We start from the raw sequence: 6,035 nt of genomic DNA on the forward strand, positions 1-6,035 counted from the left end.
ATGATAAAATTTCAGTTGGCATTTATTTTTTTGTAACCAATTACAGCTTTTCTGAAATTTAATTTTTAAATGTGCATTATCTTATTAAATATGCACTAATTTGCATGCAGTTCCAGAAAACGAATGTGAACATTGAATAAAGCCAGGTTAAAAACATGTTGTTTAATTTTGTTGAAATAATAGAATCAAATATTTTTAAAGAGGGGATTTTGGGTATGCCTTTTTATCACTCCATAAATCAGAAAATACGTACATCAATAAAAAGAAAATCTAATTTCACCAAGTGATCTAAAAATCAGGCCATGAATTAAATATGAACTCTGAACCTTTAGAATATAGATAGAATTAAAATTGGAAAGATAACTACTAGGTACTACTTGAGGGGATATTTTCAGCTCAAAGTATGAGGAAAAAGCTAATTTTGAGAAACAAAATTGAGACATTATCACCGACTGACATGTCATGGCAGTGACACCATTCACACCTTTCACCAACTGTGCTACGACAACACGGATAGTGCCGACATGTGAGCACAACATACAGAGTGCCATCTATTCATAATTTATAGGCTTTGGTGGGCTAAAAACGTTACATTGCCAGCTGATTGCCTAATTAAAGCCGGGTGAATAATTAAGCGGAGTTAGTAAACCCGTGATGATGAGCTTGTTCTTTTATTTATGATTTTTCAACAAAAAATATTCAATTAAATGAGCCCCTTAGCAGCTACTTGTAGGTATTGCTTTTCTCCCTTGATACATGGCTGCTTATGTAGCACAAATGTCTTCTATTTGGGCCATCGGAAGCGTAAAATGTGCGCCCATACTGATGTTGTGAGGCTGTGTGTGAAGAGGTGATGAGCAGGAAGAAGAGAAATCAGGACATCAGAGAAAAATCTTATCTCTAACCAACACACCCTTCTAGACTCAGCTGGGGTGTGTGTGTGTGTGTGTGTGTGTGTGTGTGTGTGTGTGTGTGTGTGTGTGTGTGTGTGTGTGTGTACCGGATGATTTTTTTTTTAAGCCCCTATGCTCACTCACAACCAAAAGCTGATGTAACGCTGCACACCAGGGTTATTAACTAAAACTATTAAAAAATGTTAGTCAAATTCAACTAAAGAAAAACTAAAACCTTCAAGAAAACGGACACGGCCAAAGTGCACGAGTGTCGTGTTGGTGGCTGTTTGTGAAGAATTTTGAGTAAAATGCTTTTCGGATCTGCCTCCCGAAAGACCTTGGTTGGATCGGCATCAGATTATTTCGCGCCCAGGTCGATTTACATGCGTTGTCGGAGAGCCATAAATCCAGTCTGAGTTATTCATTTCAGGTGTGTAAGAATCTACCTGCAGAATAGCACCAATGGATGGCGCCCATGCTACAGTGAAGCTTGTCTCATGGAAACTACTGGAAACTTAATGGCAAGTGGAATCATTAACTCCGCTACACTGACACGGGTCAAGCTGAGACCGGTCGAGCTTGTCAGGGTTGACTCCCTGACGAAGGCTCGTGTGCCGAAACGCACGTTAAAGGTCAAAGGTTTAAGGAGACCAAGCCATAACTTTAAAGGTTCTTTGATTTTTCTAAAGAGTGCCTTGGAGTTTTCCTGAGTTTTGCTTTATATGACCGTCCCATCCAAAGAGCACCTCAAACAAAGAATTTGAGTCCTGGAAGCGCTCCTGTACAGACATTTTGGAAATGTCACAGCAGTTGGCTCCTGAAGCAGCAGAGAGAGTTTGAGTGACAGTAAGTATAAAAAGAATAAAAGAGAACAGTGCGTGTGAGGATGTGGTCTCTTTTGATGCGTGCAGAGTGTGTACACGTCTTCAGCGTTCCTGTGATCTCATGGAAGTCATCAGCAGCCCTGGAGCGTCTGCTGAAGGGCGACATGATGCCATTCAACTGTGCTGTCGTTCTGTTTTCCTTCACATCTATATCTCCCCTTCTCATTTCAGTCAGTTTTAAATTGGGAAGGACAGAATATTAGGCAGTCCCTCTAGGATTACACGATTCACGCAAATTCAATCAATTGGTGCGACTCGCAACTTTGACCAATCCCCGCAGCTTTTTCCTCAAACTTGACCAACAACCGTGGTTTCCCGCGACTTAAACCAATCCCGGCAGTCCCACGTGCCAGACTCTGTGTCAGTATGTGACTCTGAGAGCCAATGACTAAGCGGGAGTCAGAACGGGTTGACGTCACACATGCGTGGCCATATTCATTTCCACAGTTTAACGAGAAATGTGACTCAAACATCTCACATTTACCAACAAAACGTAAAGCGAAAAACACGTAAAAACGTGTCAGACCGTCCTGCCAACCTGTACACATTTTAACATCAATGTAACGTTTTTTCACTCTGAAGCTGCTGAATCGGCCGCTGTTTCAATCCCGTTGGCTCTCTGCAGCGGGCCAGGCTGCTCCGTTCCCCCCACACACACACAAACACACACACAAACACACACACACACACACACGGTGGATGCAGGATAAACCGGAGATAAGATGTACAGGATGACCTAAATTGAGGACAGCTTTGCTCGTTATTGTAAGTGCAATGATAAGTTGAAGTCCAATACGTCCTTTGTCAAACTGTATGAATGTGTCCCAGCCCAGGATAGGAAACTAACAATGGAAAGGTCAACAAGCCACTGACACATGTCTTCAAATTTGATTCATTCAAAAAATTAGTTTTTGTCTTAAATCCACCAGCCATTTTCATATTCATATACATCTGCAGCATCCTGAGCCTAGAGTAGTTTAATTCTCCCCAAAACAAGTTTCTTTTTTTTTATTTTCAAAGAACTATACACAAAAAAAAAATTGCTACTTCTTTTTGCAACTTTGTCTCCCGCAACTTCATTGCAACAAACATACAAAAAAACAAAAACAACATCAGGCATTTTGGACCTCCAATAATCTAAAAAAGTCCACAAAATCCTGCATAACTGCATAATCCTCATTTTGCTCTTTGTGGGCTTCCAGGATGATGTTTTCTTGAGTTCTGCCTCCACAGACCTTCTCCAGCTGGCTTTCTTTTCACCGTATGGGTTTGTAAGCAATCATACCGAAATGTATGCACACCAATTTGAATGATATCCTACGAAATTAGGCGACCTCTGGCTCTTCGCACGACGCCAGCGACAGAGCTATTTATGGTTGATATCGGTCGTATCAGCGGTAGTTGGTTGTTGAGTTTAGCCAACAACAAAAAGTGGATTTGAGCCGGGTACAGGCCTTTCAGGGGCCGTGGCGATCGAGTTTAGCCGACAACAAGTGAGCAACATGCGGTGCCGACAGTTACATTTAGAAACCAAAATGGCTAGGTATATGATGGAAAAAGATTGTGGATTAAAATAATAATACATTTATTTATAGAGCGCTTTCCATCAAAGTGCTTTACAGCAAAAATACAAACAGTACAAAAAATTCAAATTGAGACCGAAAAAAGTAAATAACACTATACAAATGCATCAAGGATAAATGAGCATTTAGGACTCATACGCAGCAGTGAATTAATAAGTCTTAAGCTTCGATTTAACCCTTTGTGTTGTCTTCCCGTCAACCCTGAAAAAAAACACATTTTTGGTTGCTTTTTTCTCAACATTATAGTTTTTTCTGACATTTTTGTCACTTTTTTCGATGTTGTGGGTGCTTTTTTTGATTTTTCCCACAGTTGTTTTGATATTTTTAATGTTGACATTTCAAGAACATATTTCAATTTTTTGTGACAAAAAATTCATTTTTTTTGAGCTCTGACAAGCAAAGATAACTACACCCTTCTACAACCGATGGCTGCATCTGATTTGACCCTGCTACAAGTTTGGCTCCAAGATTTCAAAACAGACCATGATGGCGGCTCGTTTGGAAAACAATCTCTTTTTTTACAAAGATAGTTCCATGCCAATGTGTTTCTAAAAACACTGTGTGCGACTAGAAGCTACTATGCTGCCCTCCTATTCATTTCAGCAGTGAGCAGAAATCTATTCAAATAAACGGCATCGCCGTCATATAAAGGATGAATATGAGTGAAACTGTAGAACGCAAACAAAATTATCCAATAAGAAAACTGTATGAACTCCACAAAGCTCCACAGGTGACCCAGTTTAGACAAAAATTGAAAATGGGGTCAATTTGACCCAAGGACAACATGAGGGTTAAAAACCCCAATTGAACATGCCGGTCTAATATCTACTAATCTAATATAAAACACTCGTTTCCCAGGTGAAAGCCTTTAGTTTTTACCCAGAACACAAACTCCGCTTATGCAGCAGCAGCCAATGTGGTGCATAGGGCAAAAAAAAATAAGTTGAATACATGCAAATTACTAATGTGAGAAGCACACTGGTACACATCACAGAGGCAGATCATGCTGCTCGACGACACCCACCGCTGCTTTTGGTTTTGGAGTATTAACTCTGCCCCCTGGCTGAGTCTAAAGCAAATCTTGTTCCATTTTTCAAGAGCATAGTAAACTGAACTTCCACACTAGGAGGCTTTAGGGAAAGTATTGCCAGCACAATGCATCATCCTTTAGCTGCAGGAATCCATTTTCAGAACCGTTTGTGTCCATCCTGTTCTTCTCCGACATGGAAAACAGTCCAAATATTTGTATTTTTCTCTGGCCAGTTTGAAGGATTCTGTGCTAATTGTGTGTGTTTGTGCATTGATTACAACATGCACATCCTAAATAGGAAGAGAGAGAAGAGAAGGCCGCTCCATGTTTTCTCTCGGCTCAGGCAAATGTCAACTGGTGTTATTCTTGTACTGACTCATAGCTCGTCAGTGGTTATCGGCAAGTCAATTTTCTTCAGTGTAGTTAAGACTAATTGCTATCAAAAGCAGGGAATAAGAGACCTGTCCTCACTCTGACTAGTGGCTCTTCTGTTATTAAAGTAGAAATCAATGCTGGTTAACATGAGCGGGATCAATGAACTTCACGCTCCACAGGACGGATGAATAATTTGGTTACTAGTGGGGCTGACACAATGAATGGGTAACACTTTACTTAAAGGGTAACTTCATTATTTCTCAATGTTGTGTCTATGTGACTAATGGGAACAACTTCTTTTGAAATTCCGTCACTTTATGTCCACTAAAAGTTCTGTTTTTGCCACTGACGGGCTCAGATTATTATTCTAAGTGTCTGACAACATTATTGAAAGCATCCCTACAGAGATAGACCGTTTTATAAAAGAGTGAGATCCTTTTTGTTTAGCATGAAACGGCCCCAAAATCACCATCACCAAACCCCCCCAGACTGTGTAAATAGTCTTTACCTCTGGCATGTGATTAGGGGAATTAAGGGTTTATTTCAGTCAAACCTGAGTAGTGATTGTTAAACAATGAAAAGACAAACCAACACGGCCTTTGATCCGTGGACTTTGAATGAACTGTACATTAATAAACTGTTCATAATTTCCCCATACCCGGTTTTAACTATAGGGGCTTATAAAAGCATAGATAGATAGATAGATAGATAGATCCTTTAAATAATCCTTTGCAGGAAATTACAGTGTCACAGCAGCTTCAAGACAGACATATACTGAAATATATCCATACCAATATATTAAAATACAAAAATATAAATGAAGAAAGATTTTTGTGGGCTATAGAGTTGTATAGCAGCTGGCATGAAGGACTTCCTACACCGCTCCGATTTGGACATTGGTGCCATCAGTCTTTGACTGAAGGGGCTGCTGTTAATCATTCAGCATGCATTTAATGTTCATCTTGTGTGTCGGTGCCAGTGTGTGAGGAAGCTCGCGTGTGTGTGTGTGTGTGTGTGGCTGGCCGCGCTAAGAGTGCTTATCAGGGTCACGGTGAGCAGTGGGGGGGGGGAGGTATGAGATGAATGACAAATGGTGCGTCTGAGTTATGAAAAGCTGCTTCTTTGGGATGCAACCACATAAAGTTTGTAATGTCTAGAGGAATAGCACTTCATTTCCCATGTCTGATTATACTATCTCATGTCTGTATACAGTACGCAAACCCTGATACCCGGGGGGACAGTCCTGTGTCGGTCCGACCCATCCACCACC

Source organism: Etheostoma spectabile, chromosome 11 (assembly GCF_008692095.1).
Source record: "Etheostoma spectabile isolate EspeVRDwgs_2016 chromosome 11, UIUC_Espe_1.0, whole genome shotgun sequence".
NCBI lineage: Eukaryota > Metazoa > Chordata > Actinopteri > Perciformes > Percidae > Etheostoma > Etheostoma spectabile.